At 32.4% G+C, this 19,872-nt stretch overlaps 1 long non-coding RNA gene across 1 annotated transcript in view; it reads right to left on the bottom strand.

Moving 5' to 3' along the window:
* Positions 1 to 1,728: 1,728 nt before the first annotated feature.
* Positions 1,729 to 19,872, bottom strand: part of LOC136972031 (uncharacterized) — a 249,821-nt gene continuing 231,677 nt past the window's right edge. The window contains exon 4 of the long non-coding RNA XR_010880270.1: positions 1,729 to 1,817. This is a non-coding gene — a long non-coding RNA (uncharacterized lncRNA). The remainder of the gene's footprint in view (positions 1,818 to 19,872) is intronic.

The raw sequence follows: 19,872 nt of genomic DNA, 5'->3' as shown, positions 1-19,872 counted from the left end.
TGCGTTTAGAATAGCACAAAATTGAGAAGAGCAATGACATGACAATAATAATAATGATTACCATAAGTTTACTTCAAGATTAATATTGGTTTCGGCTGTAAAATTTTATATTATAGTTTTTATCTATATGATATACAATTGACAATTTTAAAAATCTCTACATTATTCTTGTTCGAAATAGGAGAGATAATAATAATATTAATTATTTATTTAAATATTTTAATATTTTCGAGTTTACTACGCTATACATTCTCATATCTAGTTTACTACCCTATATACTGGCATGTATAGTTTACCATCCTGTAACTGGCATATAAGTTTACTACCCCATACACTGGCATATCTAGTTTACCACTATATGTACTGGCATGTATAGTTTACCATCCTGTAACTGGCATGTAAGTTTACTACCCCATACACTGGCATATCTAGTTTACCACTATATATACTGGCATGTATAGTTTACCATCCTGTAACTGGCATATAAGTTTACTACCCTATACACTGGCATATCTAGTTTACCACTATATGTACTGGCATGTATAGTTTACCATCCTGTAACTGGCATGTAAGTTTACTACCCCATACACTGGCATATCTAGTTTACCACTATATATACTGGCATGTATAGTTTACCATCCTGTAACTGGCATATAAGTTTACTACCCTATACACTGGCATATCTAGTTTATTACTATATACACTATCATAATCATAATTTACAAGTATGGAATTAAGTCTATTCTAGTTTTGTCCTGTTCAATCTAGCTTCTCTGATCTCTCTTTTCTGTGTGTTTATTCCGAAGAATAATTAACCTTTTGCCAATTTATTAACACGACGTAACCATTATTCATACGGTTTATAGGTTTATATACGTGATCATGCAACAAGTAAGTCGCGAAATAATGAGATTTACGAGCTACCAGTTGGGAAGCCTTGATAGGTCTTCAAGCAAGACAAATTCCAAAAATCTCTCTCTAGAACTTTTAGTCTTCAGTTATTCGTGAACACGTGGTAATTAGAGTGAGACGTGATATGAATTTATTCCAGTTTCTCTGAATGAGTACGTACTGTACAACGTGACACTCTCGATACGTTTGTCTGTAGCGGGAATAACTGACAAGTCAGTGATTACCACCCAATTCTATACCGCGAAAATGGTGAATAGAAACGTTTTATGCGATCATTTTTAATTATTTAAAATATATAAATTATCACTATCGTAACATTAGATGCGATTGTGTTAATATATCTACATTTAGAGCTCTTATTACAGGTTATTTTTGTATATTTTTACCTTAAAACTGAAGAAATAAACAGATTATTTTTCATAATTAGAAAATTCATTTAGAAAGAAAAATATCTTTAAAGATTAGAGAATAAGAAACGAATGGATATTATTGCTAAGGAAAGAATTTCAGTGTAATTTTACACAGAACAAGCAATTACTTATTGTCACATCATGCTGCAATTGTTAATCTTACTTTAATTTTAAAAAATCACGCGATTTCCGGTCCATACCGGGAGATAGTACAAAAACTTTACATATAAGGTCTCGATTTTCATATATAACTTCGTTCTCGTGATTAAAGAAGGATGGACGGACAGACGAACGACAGAGGAAATCGATACCGTTTATCTGTATGATATTCATTTAAAAATAAACATATAACGCAAAATTTTCAAGCATATACAAATTAAAATAATTAAAATTAATCTTACTTTTACTCTAAACGTCCAACTTTGCACCTTTATTTTTAACTTAGGAAAGCACCTTTGACTCAGGGATCCGTGCCAAGTGGATCACGAACATGATCTGGAATAATATACACAAGTATATTAAGTATAACATTGATTAAGTTTTTCTAAGCTACATTGAAAACTTTAATAGATTATACGTGATTTTATTTGTATTTTTTAAATCGAGAAATTATGTTTATTCAATTCGTATGGAAACAAAATACGCTCTCGTTTTTAACCGTTTCACGCAATATCTAACGTTATTTATTAAACTCTGGCACTTAACAATGGCGAAAACTTCGAATTCGTGAGATAATGCATGTTTATATGCATTAACAATTTAAATTTTAAATAGAAAATAAATTTACAGTTTAAAATTTAATTTATTCCTAGATAAACATGGAGAGAGAAAGTGAGACAAGAGACCGAGAAGTGAAAATAGAGAGCAAGAAGAAAGTTATAAGTGAAGAAAAGAGAGCAAGAAGAAAGTAATAAAAGCGAGGAGAAAGCGAGAAGTGAGACTAAAGAGCAAGAAGAAAGTGAGAAGGGAAACGAAGAAGCGAAGAGAAAGCGAGAAGAGTGAAGAGAAACAAGAGAAAACAAGAGACAAGCGAGAAAGGAGAAAGCGAGAAGAGAGCGAAGAAAAAGTGAAAAGTGCGAGAAGGGAGAGATATATTAGATGTTCATTTATAAAAAAGAAATAGCTTGAATATAGAAAAATACATCGTTCTATTTAAAAAACATAAAGTATTTTTAAAATAAATATTCTATAAATATTATATTCGTTAGAAATAACAGACAAATAACATCTGCCATTAAAGCCCAACTGATTTATATTCTTGTTATAGAAATGGCTGTAAAGAATGATTAAATTAATAAAGAAACTCCTAATAAAGTACATAAATTAAATTGTAATTAATTAAAATACCGTAAACGCTCATTAACTAATGGAAAATTATTAATAAATGCAGTGAAAATAAAGAGGACATACGTTAAATAGTTGCATCCCTAACACTTACTAAACACCATGCAACATGTTATATATATTAGAAACATTTAATTAATTATTAATTAAGTAATATATAATATGAATACCTCGATATTGTGAAAGGATATTCACTATATCGAGGTAAACGTAATGATTTTTAATTCGAATAATTGAAAATCAGATCGATAATCTCCGTTGATAATGAATCTTATCAAGTATTCGAGCACTCTTTATAATTAAATGCTTTGTAGAAAAAGAAAATTAAACATTAATTAGTTTGTGACATAAAATAATTAAATTAATTTAATTAAACAATAAATTTTTATGCATTAATGTCAACAAGTCATTGCTGTAGATATATTGTTGACTGATTCTGATCAACAAACGGTAATTTCATAGACGTATTTTACAATTTTACAGCAAATATATAACAATTGTAACTAAATTAACTGAAAAACCAATTAAAAATTATGAATATTCGTGAATATTTAAATAAATTAATAATAATATACTTATTAACATTAATTTAAAACGTTACATGCTACGTTATGTAGTTAAAACCTGTCTAAAACGGAAAATTCTGGCCAGCGCCGTGGCGTTCCGTCTTAGGCAGGTTTTACCGCATTTACTTATAAATGAACACGACAAATGTTTACTCTACTTTCATAAAAGTAATTTGGCATCATTAACATGAAAATAATAAGGGTGGAACCATGGGATGTGGCAATGCAACACACTGGCCATCCGCCAAAGGAAGGATTTTCTATGCAAAAATAAGCCTTATTTAGGTGTTAGTCACGCGAAGAAAATCCATCTCGCTGAGGTGCGAACCCGCGACTGACAACAAGTGTTGAGTGGTGTTATTTACTCGCTCACTGGTGTCAGAAAATAATAGCCACAATGGTAATTATTATCTGAACAACTTTCAAGATACAAGAAGTCCCATAATTGAGGAGTTATGTCGATGTTTGTTTTACTATTTCAGACGTGAGTTAGAAGGACCCACTTTAAGTTATTTTATTGAGGATCCGCAGTCTAAAAATTCTCGAAATTTTAAAATCCAAATCGATGTTTGATTGGTGAAAACTCTTCAGTAACTTCACGTGACTGTCAACCCCCATTAGCAAAGTAACTTAAATTTGTTCCTCCACACACACACCTGTAAAACAGTAAAACAAAGATCAACCTAATCCTTATGGTTCCTGACTTATGGCACTTTCTTAAGTCAGGAACAGTAGTTTCCACATATAGCAGTGTTAAGATATAGTTTTTCTCGATTGCTGTGTGTCAAAACAAAAGCCGAAAGCTGAAACAAGAAAGTTGAATTTGTGAGTGTTCGAAATTAAAAAGGAAAGGAACACTTCGTGACAGGAAATTTCAAGTATCTTATTCCTTTTTATGCACTTAATAATTCTAGTCATCAATCAACGTCATAAGCTATCACTTTTTAATTGTTTGCACGCAGTAAATAATGAATAAAGAATGAAAACTATTCACACTTCTTATTATTAATGAATAAAATTACGCAGTTAAAGTTACACTAGCCTTTCGAGAAAGAATTAAATACTAATGGACACTGTAATCAACGAAGCGTACACTATCTAATTGTTTTTATATTAAATACTTCTTTACTCGAAACTTACGTGTGAATGACTGTGAAAAAAGACAAGATGCTTACCAAATACAAGCATCCATTACGAAGACAATGGAAAATGACGTATCCGGAACAGGTTGTGAGTGACACTACAACTTAGAGTAGGCGACAGAGTGTAGCGGGACACGTCAGTCCACACATCTGAGTGAATCTAGTGTGCTGCACGGAATACAGTGTCGATTGTACAGACCCACAGCACCGTCTGGCGGTCTCAATTGCCGAAACACTACTCATACGTCACATAGAAGAAACGTTGGGTTCCCCGAGCGCGTGCGAAATTAGTATCGATTACAAATTTACATTTTTGAGTTTTTATCGTTTATCGTAAACATTTTTCTATTGTTACAAGCAAACAGAAAAAGAGAGGAGAGCGAGAGCGATGGATGAAAAGACAGTAGAAAAAGACACAAGCGACGAAAACAATTGAGAAAATAGAAAAAAGTAATTTTAATAAATGAAAATTTCATTTATGTTATATTCGATAAAACGAAAGTTTTTCTTGTTTTCACTTTCCAAGCTGTTATATAACAGAGAAAGTGTAGCAATCGATTAAAACTTAAACCCTCCCCCAAGATTTTTATATTTTGAACTGTAAAACGTAAAAACATTGCGGTGTTTTCAGTATTTATGAATGTTAGTGTGTGTGGTGTTTAGGTAGAAGTGTAGGGGAGTGTGGGATACGGTTTTGTTCACCCAATTTGAAGCTTAATAACACATGTTTCTTTTGTCGAAAATTTTTCAAATTTCGCACAAAGGTTTGTGTGTTAGGTGGAAATGTTTATAGAAATTTTCAGGAAAATCGTATCAGTCGTTCAGGAGATATGGCCCCACCTATTTAATATCTCTCGAAACAACCTGAAGACTTATAAAGATAATTATTGGGGATGAAAACAAATAAAGAATGTAATATTCTTTCTGTTGAGTTATTCATAAACTTTTATTATTATTATTATTATGTTCTTGAAAAAATTGCTGCAGTTTCGATGTGGCCCTTATTGCAGGTTCGACTGAACGTGACATTTAACCCCTTATAACTTATGAGGCAAAATGGAAGAATTTTAGAGAAGTTGGCCAGGAAGCGAAGGGGATTCCATTTTATATGTTTGATAGTCCTTTAAATAATGTTTTTGGCATTAATAATTCCGCGTGTTGAATAGAACGAAATAGTATTTTTAACTTTTTCTTTCCTAAGAAATTTCCAACACACGTTTTATCTTTATAAATAATAAAGAGAAACGAGTGGAACGTCATAAATCTCCAATATAAGTGAAGTGGAATCAATTGAAAGTGGCTGCTTCCTAAAAAAAAATCGATGGTGATGGGAAATAATATCAAAAGCATTTTGTTTCTTAGATATTGAAGCGTTAAACACAATGGTAATAAATAACTTTAAATCTCGTTTGCTTTACAAATTCATTGCACAGGTGTGTGATGAATTTGTACTTATAACGATAAAGACAACGAAATTCATAATTATTTATTACTATTTAATTGGTAATATATATCAGAAGCAAGAGGGCCTATTTTTCTGTATGTAAGGATGTTCGTCCATTTTGAACCTTAATAATTCCTGTGCTATCTGTCAAAAATTTCGGAAATTTTTCATGGAGGTTAGTGTGTTAGGGAGATTGATGTCGGTAAATTTTGGTGGTTAAAGACTTAGGAGGTGGGGAGTTAGAGAAGGTTAGTTGGTAAGGCTGCGAAGAGGAAAGGTGAGCGATTTAAGAGGGAGAATATTCTGTATATGTACTTTAAAGTTGTTCATAAATAGTACATATAAGAGTGCCAGCAACGTTTTGATAAGAGATTTAGCAGGAGGGTGAGGAGGGTGAACAAAAAATCTTTTTTTCTCGAGTGCAAGTTACCTTCGAGCCGGTACTATCTTTGAGGTTTTGTCTATCTAAACTCTGATGTAAACAATGATCTGCAAGAAGATACAGTGGCAGAAAACTCTGACGAAGCTATGCTAAAACCATTAATTATAAGTGAACTATCAATCCTCGTAACTAGTGTAACGTTTCATCATCTCATCATTCAATAAAGTTACAAAAAAGGAAGGGAAGAGTCAAATATTGATCTTCACGAGACAATTAAAATGTCAGCCCAAAGAAAATACATGTATAATATTAATTTAATAATATTAACCGCGATACTAATAATGTTTTATCTTGTACAGTACATCTCTGTACGAAATCATCTGTTTCTGTTATATTCATAGTCTCATTATTCGCTAAAACCGGATTCATTTCTGCGTCAGAATAAACTGAAATTATAATTTTTAGCCATAAAAATGGCAATTTTAAAGATAATTTGCATATTATTTTGTCATTTAACTCAATTTCAAGCTGTTATTTACATAAAAAACACGGAATTAGTCTCAAACTTTGACACTATATTTCAAATTAACTACGTTGTTTCTGTAACAATAAATATCATCAAATCATTTTAAAAGTCTTCAAGAAGACTTTTAAGATACTGTTAGAAACCTCACAATTGGATATACGCGTTACTCTTTACACATTAATGCGATATTCAAATTCATGTCACACTTTCTCCAGTTTATTTTATGGGATTGACACTTGCAAGCTTCTTGCAAACTGACAATATCTTTGCAACCTTGTTTTAATTCATTATAATTATATATTTATTTACTAAGGCTGGATCGTCTAGGTCCTATAAATCTTGTAAGTTTTAATATGTATAACCACTAACATAATTTTTAGTGCCTTTTGATAAGCTCTTTCCAGCATATGAATACTAAGAGGGCCTTCTTTTTAGCAAGCTCATTATGGTTTATGTGACACTAAGAGCCTTTCTAGCAAGCACATTATGGGTTCTGTTACACTAAGAATTATGGGTTCTCCCAGGCCAGATGGGCTGACATCCGTACGGACTACACCGTTAAGTTTTAGTGTCTAGGTCTTCTAGCCTTAACTTTCATTGTTTAAGTACAAACAGTGAGATTTTTACATCCCCTAGACGAAAATGCATGTCGAAAAAGTATAGAACTTATGATTTGTACGGATTTGATTGATCAAGATGTCTTCTATCTACGATATGATGCAAGAAGCGTTGGATATAACATTAAAACTAGTGATTTTCTTTATGATTAAATCACACTTATAGCATTGGTGAGAAGTTTGATCGAGTGAAAAGGATGATTGATCGATTGGCACGTGTAAATTTCTTTTCATATCAACACTATTTTAAAACAGTATTTTTTAAAAGTTTACTTATTATTGATTGGCAAACTTTTTCAAAGCTCCTCCCTCCACGAGAAATTTGTTTTCTCAAAATAGTAGAATTATTGATTAATGCGAAGACGTATCGTGACTTAGTATCTGGGTCATTATTGAAGGAATGTCATCGAATTTTTGTGTTGCCGAAAAGAAAAGATATCAGACAATGTTGCGTGACCGATTATAATCGTAACGAAGTGTCACGTAAATAGGTTGTTGCGTTATGCATATACTAGAAGTTGTTTTCTGGACGTTATGCATATGCTAGAGTAATTATAGCGTGATTGATATAAATTAGAAGGTTATATTAAAGTTTATTATTAAACACAATAGTTACCGTATTTTTCTGTTTTCTTTTAAGGGAAAGTTTGATAAACCATCATACTACAACTGAAAAGTATGGATTTTCAGGCTCGTTTATTTAAAGTAAAATAAGTTCTAATTTTTCTTCATATAAAAGCTATTGTTAATGATATAAAAATGGCGTACTGATTTATAATGAATTACTCGAGAATTTTGACTGATCGACAGATTTGTATTTAGATTTAATAATGAAAATTTTGCCATTACATATCACTTATGTAAAATTTAAACAAGAAAAGAAGACTCTTCAAGTGTTTACTTGGAAGAATAGACAAACAAAATCGTTTATTGTGACATCGTAACAATGCTGGGCTGTAATTTTTAATATTTTTATTTAAAAAGTTGACGGATTTCTGTTCCAGACTGGAAGATCGCTGATCCTATCACTGCTCCTGTCACAACCTCTCCTATCCTATCAGAACCCTCTCGTATCGTATGCTATCCTATCAGAACTCTCTCGTATCTTATGCTATCCTATCAGAACCCTCTCGTATCTTATGCTATCCTATCAGAACCCTCTCGTATCTTATGCTATCCTATCAGAACCCTCTCGTATCTTATGCTATCCTATCAGAACCCTCTCGTGTCTTATGCTATCCTATCACAACTTTTCCTGTCCTATCCTACAACAAACTGAATATGCAAAACTGACCCTCAAAATAAAGATCGACTCCACGTAATCCTCCTCAGACTACATTGTCCAATTCACGGGTGGAAAGGAACGAATTATGAAAAAAACATTGATTCTAATTTAGTGTTTCTGCTGAACTTGTCAACATTTAATTTTATAATTTATCAAAACTTTTCTCCAGATTTTACCCTTATCATTTTTTCTTCACCGCTATCGCGACTCTAACTTGAAGCGAGAAAAACATGTTTAAAATTATGAATTTAATTAACTTTTTTCTGTTTATCGATCCTGAACATTTACTTTTTTCTTCCTCTTATGAAAGTAACGTTTGTTGTAAATCACGTTACATGCCAGATACAGAAGGTTTCACACTACACTTAAACCTCTTAAGCAAAACCTTTGCAAGCGTACAAATTGAAATCTAATTTTAAAAAGAAACGAAAGCTTGTTTTTGTAAATTAAAATACACTTAACAGAATCTATTGTTATAAAGATAAACTGGCAAAACAATTCTCATAACAATGCGCTGATTATAGGGTTTTTTGTGGTCTTAGGAAGCAATATAATATATAAAACACGGTTCGTGAGTTATGGTAGAGGCTGAAGAGGTGTAAGTGTGTATGTTTAAAACATGGTAGCTAATTCGAATCCAAAAATCTAATTGGCCAAACCATCTTTGGTATATTCTCATCATCCTGGCGAAACCATCTTTGGTATATTCTCATCATCCTGGCCAAACCATCTTTGGCATCTTCTGATCATCCTGGTCAAACCATCTTTGGTATATTCTCATCATCCTGGCCAAACCATCTTTGGTATATTCTCATCATCCTGGCAAAACCATCTTTGTTATATTCTCATCAACCTGGCGAAACCGTCTTTGGCATCTTCTCATCATTCTGACTAAACCATGTTTTGCATCTTCTCATCATCCTGGCCCAACCATCTTTGGCATCTTCTCATCATCCTGACCAAACCATCTTTTTCATCTTTTGATCATCCTGGCCAAACCTTCTTTGTTATATTCTCATCATTTTGGCCAATTGCATACTGTAGGGCATGAATTATGACTACAAAAAGAAACTGCATTCCACAACGTTTCAACAGCTGTCATACGAAGTGGAGTGCATCTATGAAACATATTCTACATTGACACACTACCACGTATCAATTACTAAAAAATTTTCATTTCGGAATGAATGGAATCATTGCAAGTTCGAGTAGTATTCCGATAAAGGCCTGCGACTTCCGAAAAATTCCTGGGAAGTGACTTCCCAAATTTGATCTCAGATCACACAAAATGATAGTGTGACGTCTTAACTGTCAGCGCGTGTTAAATACATTTAAGTGCCCAGACTAGTACACAAATGAAATGTAAAATTTAAATAAAAAAATTACATAATTAACATTTATTAGCGTTGGTAAAACCCAGAACTCTCTTTGTATAATGATCAGTTTTAAGAATTAAAACAGTTTTATTGTATGCATTATGTAAACGAGGGGAGGAAAGGAGAATAATTTCAAAATTTACTCGGAATGAATAGAATCGATTTCTAAATTAGCGAAAAGCAGAAACAAAAATTTCTCTGCATAATAATACTTAATTTTAGCCAAATCGAATGGTAATTTTCTGCATAAATTAAGTTTTTTTCTTAATCAAAAATATAACATAAAGGCTATACTTAATCATTTATTTTTACCTTATTCATATGAAAGAAAAATAAATCAAATCCGTATTACAATGAAAGAAATTCTTTTAAGCAAATTACCAGATAAAATTCTTATTTTTTTCACATAATCACCTAAAATATATATAAATGTTTTCTTGTTATCAAAATTTTAAATTAAGTTTACATGACAGCATTACCTTATAAACAGTTAGATTAATTATATTTATTATTAAAAATATTCCTTCCATTCAATCCAGGATTTAAACCTGTGAATCGAAGCTGTAATTTGTAAAAATTCTCCACCCTCCACTAAATAATAATACACTTAAAATTCCAAATTGTAAACTAAATTATGTAAAATCCCGCTTGACTCTGCTAATAAATTCCATTTTAATTGATCTTATTCCGTATTTTATGTGATTTTTGTGTTGACAATGGATAAAATCAAAATCCATATGACCTCTCCTTGTTACACCCCAATGCTCTGATCCCTCCTAAAAATCCGGGAAAGGATCACCTATATACCATGCTGGATCGAGTATGCCAAGAGTACGATGTGTGCCCAAATGTGTGCACATAGAAGAAATTTGAATAACAAACGTCACACTGTTGCACTTCCATCTGAAACACATCATGGCTGTGTTAGGCAAGAAACAGAAAATACACGTATGTGAACCCACCATTGTTTTTATGCTGTACATATTTGCAATATTGCACCATGTTGCATCATACTTTAAACCCCTTGTATGGAACAAATTTATATTGTCTGTAAATTATAGATAAACCAGTTTTTTAAATATATACAGCTGTAAATAATCATCTAATAGCAAAATTAAAAAGGTAAATAAGAATTAATTTTTGAAATTTACGAAATTATATGATTGTAACATACAGGAAAAAACACAGGAAAAAAATACAATCTCCCCGTAACATACAGGGAAAAAAAACTTGAAATTTGAATGAATCGTTTGTAATATTTTCAATCTACAGAAATATATGACATCTCTCAGGACGTATTACGAACTATAAAACAGTCTCTAGGATGATGTATATTGTCTTTGCGATCATCAATTACCAAAATTCAAATGATTTTACTCAAGGGAGCCGTTTCTATGCTTTATGTGCGTAAATATTATTTCATAAATTTATAAACGGGCAATTATTAATTGTAACGTCGTCACAATGCCAAGTTGCAATTTCTAATCACGTTTTAATTTTAAAAAATCACGTGACTTAAGTACGTATACACTTACTTAATCCGGATCTCTCGCCCCTGGTATGGATTTTAGTGGTGTCTTGCCCGTGTACATAATACTTCTGATAACGACAGTCTTACTGGTCATGTAGCTAAATCCGTACTGGAACAAATTTTGAATTGAAGTCACGTGAGTTCCAATAGAGACCGGAAGTTCGTAGAAACCGAATCCCCAATAAGATTCAAGATTTTACAAATAACTTTTGAGTGTTTAATTTGCAAAATTTGAGAAAATACTTTAAATGTTTAACGTGTTCCACACGAATTTAGACGTTTATCGGCTCTTATGTAAACGATAATAACCAGAGAATTAACACTGAGGAGTGCAAAATATATCAAAACGTTAATCCTTCCTCTGTTAATCGACATTTAATGACGTTCCTGTTAAGTCCTTCCTTACGTATTCTGAGCAATCAAAGATTGAAGTAGGAATGTATCAGGAAAACGTCGTTTCAATGATGCAAATGATCTAATCTAATTACTTTTAATTGAGTATAGATAGGAATTAAAACATTACGACAATATAATTTAATTTGTATTCTCTCAAGGAACGATTGCAGATCACGTCCGAAGAGAATTAAACACGGTTCTCCCTAATTAACTCTGACGATTCTCAAAGGATCGTCACACAGAGATATTCGACTAGAATAATTCGTTCTACTGATAACGTCGATCGTTAATAGTGTCGAATTTACACACCAATCACGTGACAGAAGGCTGTAATTGAGAATTCGTTGTAGTAATTACGAAGTTGGATGCGAAAGCCGCATTTTCCAATCTTGAATGACACGTATTAATTATATCAACTCGTCGGCATCATTTACGAACGCAGAATTAAGTTTATTGTAGTCCTCTCCCCTCAAACGTAAATGGTCACGCTCTCTCCAACTTCTCATAGGTCTTTAGTCTCGTTTTCCTTACACGATTACAGCCTGATTAAAGTAATACGGCATTGTTACATGATCTGGATCAATTTATTATGTATCGTGAATGTTTTGAAATCTCTATCTCTACAGCCAATACTTGATAGTGTGAGAATATTGATGATACCCGTATCGTCAACCATTGTTATCAGGAATGAGATCATTCAAACCAAAGCTTAGTTTCAGTTAAACACTTAAACGTGTAGTCTAGTCGTAAGTAAATTACTATACAACATCAAATTCTTTAATTAAAACACTCAAAACTGTCTAAGAATGTAATAAAATATAAAACAATTCGAATTTTTACGTAATTTCTAACGTATAAAGACATAGAATTCGAAGTTTCTAGTTCTTTAAATACAGAAAAAATAGAGTATCTTAAACATATTGCATTGTTTAGTATAACAATGCTTCTCTTGTAATTTAATAGTAAATTACGTTACGTAGATCATATTGTTTCCTAATATTATAAAGAATGTAAATAGTTTTCTCCACATAATTTCTTTATATATACCGTAATTACCAATTGATAAAAATACCATATCCAGTCCTGACTCTATCTAATCAGGCAAAGATACAATGAGGAAATGCTCTTGAGCTTCATCTTTCTAACATTTAATGCTCATTAACGCATCAAATGTTATAAAGGTAATGTTGTTTCGCGATTTTTTATGTAATATTTGTAGAATACACCGATATAAATTATATTCATTAGTCCGTGTGGAAGAAAATTGGAGATAAGTATTATAGATTCAAGCTTAATTAGAATTAAATCAGAGCACGTTTTAATTGGATTGTTTACTGTAAATTTAATTATCGCACGAAATTAGTGATTCTGAAAAGTAATTCTTACGAATTTCTCCATGTTATGATAATCGAATACATTCTTTACAACTGTAACTCTGGTAATTTACGTGTAATAATGAAAAATTTAAGGCAAAATGGCTGCCTCTTCTATGTAATTTCTATCTGTTCTGAGTACTTAGCAGAGCCTTCCTTTACTCTGAATTCGTTCCTACTTCTGTTTCTTCATACGTCTTATCTATCAAACTACCCCTTCTTTAACTGTACTATAATTTATGATTAAAGTAGTTTATCTCGTTACATTGGAGTTGATATTCATTAAAATTTAACAGACATTATCAATTTACTATCGCTTCTGAGTGAAACGTGTTACTTTACAAGTTGAATTATGTTCTTTACATTTATTTATTTATGTCATCTCCACCAAAAGTTTCCTTCAGTAACTCAAGTGGAAATTATAAAAGGAGATAGTTTATAAAAAAAATAACGACTAACCCGTTACAAAGCTATACATCCACAAGAGCCGAATTATCGGGCTAGAGTTGGCTATAATTAATAAATAATTAATAAGACAATTTGGCACTAGAGCTTGGCGTTAGGCGCCATCTCTTACTAAACTTAATAATTATAATTAAATTAAATAAATAATTTTAATAATTTGGAACTGGAGGAAAAGAAATCGGCCCGAAGCGGGACTCGAAACCGCAACTTCTGCTATCCGTGCAGACACGTTACCAGTTACGCTACCCGGACCTTCGGTCCGATCGCCTCCTCCAGTATATATAAGCTAACATGACGACCATCGACGGTCATTACAATGCCGGCTGGGACACATCAAGTGCCCACGTCCTCCCAAGGCACTCAACCGGCCATCGCAACCCCACTTGCAGGACGTGGGCACTTGATGTGTCCCCAGCCGGCATTGTAATGGCCGTCGATGGTCGTCATGTTAGCTTATATATACTGGAGGAGGCGATCGGACCGAAGGTCCGGGTAGCGTAACTGGTAACGTGTCTGCACGGATAGCAGAAGTTGCGGTTTCGAGTCCCGCTTCGGGCCGATTTCTTTTCCTCCAGTTCCAAATTATTAAAATTATTTATTTAATTTAATTATAATTATTAAGTTTAGTAAGAGATGGCGCCTAACGCCAAGCTCTAGTGCCAAATTGTCTTATTTATTATAGCCAACTCTAGCCCGATAATTCGGCTCTTGTGGATGTATAGGAGATAGTTTATTTTAATGTTTGATGAGTTTTGTGTGTTATTTTACAATATAACAGTCGAAATTTAAGAAAATTTAAGGAAAATCCAAAGATTTAACATCTGTTTTACACTTTTATTATTATTCTTTGCTTTAAATTCGTAAAACTAAAAACGAACAATGTTGTTTATTCAGTTAATTCTATGTAATTCTCTTACCTAATGAGAGAAATGCTGTTGGAGACACATATCTTGATTTGTTTTTAAGATTTAATTATGTTATTTCAAGATATTATTTAATAGATTAATTCTGTATAATTTTGTTGTGCATTTTAATGTAATCTGATTATAAACACGAAAGTTCGAGCAAAAACCAAAAACAAAAAAAAAAAGATTTCAGCTTAGAATTTGTATGAAAATATATAAAATATCACAAAAATTGACACAGTTATACATTACACATCTAATTTATTTTATTTACGTAAATTTATACATTAACTTAAATTTTGTAACAGAATTTAACTCTTTACCCATTTACGTTAGCTTGTTTGTCTGCAATATAACTAAGAAACGATATTCTGTTATAATTTACGTGAAGAACAGAAATCCTACATTACTATATTTCCCACCTAACAGAAATTCTGCACCACTGTACTTTCCAGCTAACAGAAATTCTGCACCACTGTATTTCTCACCCAACAGCAATTCTTCCATCATACTTTCCAAATAACAGAAATTCTGCACCACTGTACTTTTCACCTAACAGCAATTCTGCCATCATACTTTCCAGATAACAGAAATTCTGCACCACTGTACTTCTCACCTAACAGCAATTCTGTCATCATACTTTCTAGATAACAGAAATTCTGCACCACTGTACTTCTCACCTAACAGCAATTCTGCATCATCATACTTTCCAGATAACAGAAATTCTGCACCTCTGTACTTCTCACCTAACAGCAATTCTGCATCATCATACTTTCTAGATAACAGAAATTCTGCACCACTGTACTTCTCACCTAACAGCAATTCTGCATCATCATACTTTCCAGATAACAGATATTCTGCACCACTCTTACTTCCCAAAGTGTTTATCCAGTTAATTTCTACGTAATTCATTTTCTTATACTTAAACCGAAAAAATATTTTAACAATACAATTCTCTTATCGTTTATAACTTTTATGAATACCTAAAATTATAATTTCTGTAATTTTGAATAAACATATAAATAGTAATGTTGCAACGAATAGTATATTCGGCCAAACTATTCGGCTTGATTAACGTACGTACGAAAATTGGCGCGCAAACCGCATTATGGCAAGGATCGCGCACCCTGTTCTCTATTGGCCCGCTGTCACTACGCTTCGCCAATCGCGTTAATTCTTGACAGTTGTAGCGGACAGACACGAGCGTCATGGAGTATGTAATAAGTGATGATATCAAATGTGAATAACAATGAAACGACCTAGATGTGGTAAATAACGGAAAAAGAACGAAGTGAAAATGTAAAAATAAATATGAAATTGAGTTGATAACATAATCAAACAAGTCGAGGCAACTTATTGGCGCGAAATTCGCGGCCGTCAATGCCAAATAATTGTTCTCAAGACTTCGGAAAGCTAAATGCTTGTAATGAAAGTCACTTAGCATGCACGGGCGAAAGCCTGGGGCCGTTCAGGCTACCAAGCTGTCTCGAATCTGTGAAATCATAACTGTGACTTATACCGACGTCCTATCTGTCTTTTTTCTCCGTTATCACCAGGCTATGAGTCACGTAATAGTAAAATGGGAAATATTTTTTTCTCAGCAAGCCTAAACTTTACAAAAGAAACACACCCACAAATTTTTAAGTTTCTAGCACCAGTAGTTTTGGCTCTGCGTTAATTATCCTATCAGGACTTGTTCTTTTATATACGAGTATATAGATGACTAAACTACATAATAAGTAGGCAGTTTTTATTTGATTTATTATCTTTTATTTGATCTGTTAAAAAATAACTTAGTTATATTACTTTTCCTTTGATCTTTTAGGTAAATAAGCAAAAAATTGCGCTTTTTCGAACTTAAAATATATGTTTAGCATTAATAAAAGTTCCCAAAATGATTAATTTACTGTGTTTTTGTTATTTCTTACTCCCGTTTTTAGGTATTCGACCGAATACCGAATAGTAACCGAATATTCATTGCATAACTAATAAATAGTTAATTATTAATTCTAATTAAAACAGTTTCTGTCAAGAATAAAGTACAGTAATTGGAATGGAACGTTTATGCATTGGTTAATTGCTAGATGTGTATTGTGCACACGTTTATAAAGGGGTGGCCCGAAGGTCAACCTTCAACCTTTGTAACGACTTAACTACATTTCTGTATATTTTACAGTTTCTAGAATTTAAGAAAAAATTTATAATAAATAAATAATATTATAAATATTCCAGATTTGTCATCCTAAAATTATGTATTGTTCATTTTATCATTTCTTTTATTACAATTATAATACTGAAGAGTTTAAGGAAGAAAAACCTTGATGAAGAACTTTTTACTCAAGGATTATTAAAGTTTATCCTCGTAGTGAAATGCATAGAAGCTAAATTATCTTAGATATCGTCTCTTCTTTTATCTTTCACAACTTACCTTGATGATTTTTGGCTTCTATAACTCCATATTTATCTTCTATTTCCATTTCTAATGGTATATTTAATGTATCATACCATTTACAGTAAGAACATTTGAGAAATACAGAAATTTAATGCAGCCAATTTGAGTAGAATGCACTCTTTTATTTATTTTCTTTCTTAACTCAGTCTATTCCGAAAGCTTCTTTCAGCATCAGAGTGCATCGTGATTTTTTTCGCGCACAGTTTTTATGAGGAATTTCTTTCTCCCTTTAATTCTGCAAGGTAAAATAAATGAAACGTGGAGAAGGGGTGGTAATTAGACACAAATCTAAACAATATCTTGCATTGGACTAAGATAGCAAGCAGAGGAAGATTGCTACATCATATAAGTGACAATCTCTTCATCAGAGATGCCACTTGAAAGTACAGATAAAATAAATAAAATCGTTCAATTTTGCATTTTTTCTCACATAAACTCGAATATAATTACCTTGTACAGGGTATTTTAAATTACAATAACGTGAAGATAACCTATATACACTAGTTTAATGGGAAACGTGGAGGAAAGGGATACAGCTGGAAATTCTAAAGTGTAAATTCTTAACATGACAGTATATCGACAAGAGAAAATCCCTACAGGACAATGCAAAATCCCCTACAAGTTATGTGCGACACAATCAAAAATACTGCGTGACAAACACTAATTCTGAAACGTGAAAATCCTACGAAAATTCCTGTCAAGACATTATCAAAATATAACGAAATGGAAGATTTAACAATTCAGTTTTGGGATTACACGAATTTAAAGGAAATTACACTGTTAAAGATTGAATATTTTCGAATCTTTTACAGAAGCCAAACGCTATCGCGATAGCCTAAATATTTTAAAAATATTTAAATTTCTTTCACTAGATTTTTTATCGCGTGATGTCCTTTATATTTTATGATTTAGACTAATTCCACTAGACACAAAACTGATCAATTCTTGTAGTTTGGTTAACTCTCAAGCCATTCGACACGTGACAAACCGTGTGCAATGGAAGTCAGCATTAGTTCGATAGTAGAAAAGAAAAATGGAGCAATTTCGTGACAGATAAATACAAATAACAAAGCTTTTTCGGGTCAACTGGAGCGAATGCAATATAGTTCCTGGGAGAGAGAACTAACAGAAGTCAACGTGGCAGGATTTATTGACAGAAAAACTCGGTTTGTCAGCCACCAGACAACTGCAAAACTCCTTTTGCAGAAACTCAAAAGAAGATTTGATGTGTTTATAACTGGAACCAGACATTCTTTCCCCTTTGTTCTAATTTCGTTCCTTGTTGAAGATAAATACTCTAACTGAATATATTAATTAAACGTTCCTTAATTAGATGATGCATGTCAATAAGCAATTAAACCTCTAAATGCTTTGTTCCGCTCCTCCTTCACACACTATAAACGAAGTCCTAGTGTGTATTATATATTCTGTGTACTTTATTGGCTATTATTTCCGACTAATTATACATTTAAAGAGAAAAACCTATCAGTAATATAGAGAAGTAGCGTGCGAATAAATCCGCATCTCCATCAAACAACAAATATAAGAATTGAAAAAACACATACCCCAAAGTAGGAGACAAGTCATCACTTTATGCTCTTAATAAATCTAACGCTGTTAAGCTGTATACGCCTGACAGATTTACCTGAACAGGCGCACCTGTCCGGTATACCTGAACGTGTGGAAGAGTGATTTATCGGTGTTTTTTTCATCCATACGTTCAGGTATATATAATGCGTGAGCTTGAAACATTTACTCTTATAGAAAATGTTAGATTATTATTATATATTTAGGATTGTCACGTCTGATATGGAAATCGTCTATAGAATATTTCCAAATTTATCACGAAAGGCAGAATATATAATGGCACAAATTCGTGTTGACAGTTCCGAAAGGAATGTCGCAACTGTCAACACAAATTTGCAGCGTGAAACGAATGGATTAAATAAGAAATTTAGTCTACTCACTCGTTTCAACTTAACGCAAGAAGACAAAGGGGGGAAAACACAAGAAGTGTTTGTATCCTTTAAGTAATTTTCCTGAAAGATAGCGAAGAGTTTTAAAATCATTACAAAAACACTTAATGGGGAGAGAGTAGAAAGTTTTCAATCAGAAGAGTAAGTAAAAGGTCGTCATGACAACGTCTTTACCATTTTTGTCAACTCGATTTTACTTCTATTTCGACTACTGTCCCATCATTACCGAAAATTGCCTTTTTGATAACAAGCCCCTGAATGTCAGCTTCCCGCATTTACTCCAGAATATATATTAGATTTTTTTCCTAAATATATACAACTCTTACAAACATAAATAGCATTTTTAAAGCAAATTTGTACTAATTTTCCTCAAATTACTTTCTTAAATATTAAATTTCGCATTTATATCTCGAGTGGATTTATTAGTGATTTTATAAAGTAAATTCTCTTCAAATTTACGATTATTTATCGAATTATTTACATCAATTAACTGATTAATTGTCTTCGTATATCAGGATATATTATTCTAAGCGAGTGGAGATTACAGAATGACAAGTTCATTTCCTCTTCCTTTTGCAGAAAAATCACATTTTGTCTTTCCTTTCAGGATAACAATCCTACCACTGACGTGTATCTCTTATCCTTCTTGATAAATCTATTGGCTCTTGACTGATGACGTTTCCTTTATTTGCCGACGAATTTCGAGAACGTCACAAAAGATTATCTTCAAGACTAAACCTATTGAGAGATACGTCACAGATAAACTATTA

Source organism: Centruroides vittatus, unplaced genomic scaffold (genome assembly GCF_030686945.1).
Source record: "Centruroides vittatus isolate TY-2023 unplaced genomic scaffold, ASM3068694v2 contig_2747, whole genome shotgun sequence".
NCBI lineage: Eukaryota > Metazoa > Arthropoda > Arachnida > Scorpiones > Buthidae > Centruroides > Centruroides vittatus.
Note: the sequence above shows the minus strand (reverse complement) of the source record. Positions and strands in the feature narration are given on the sequence as shown.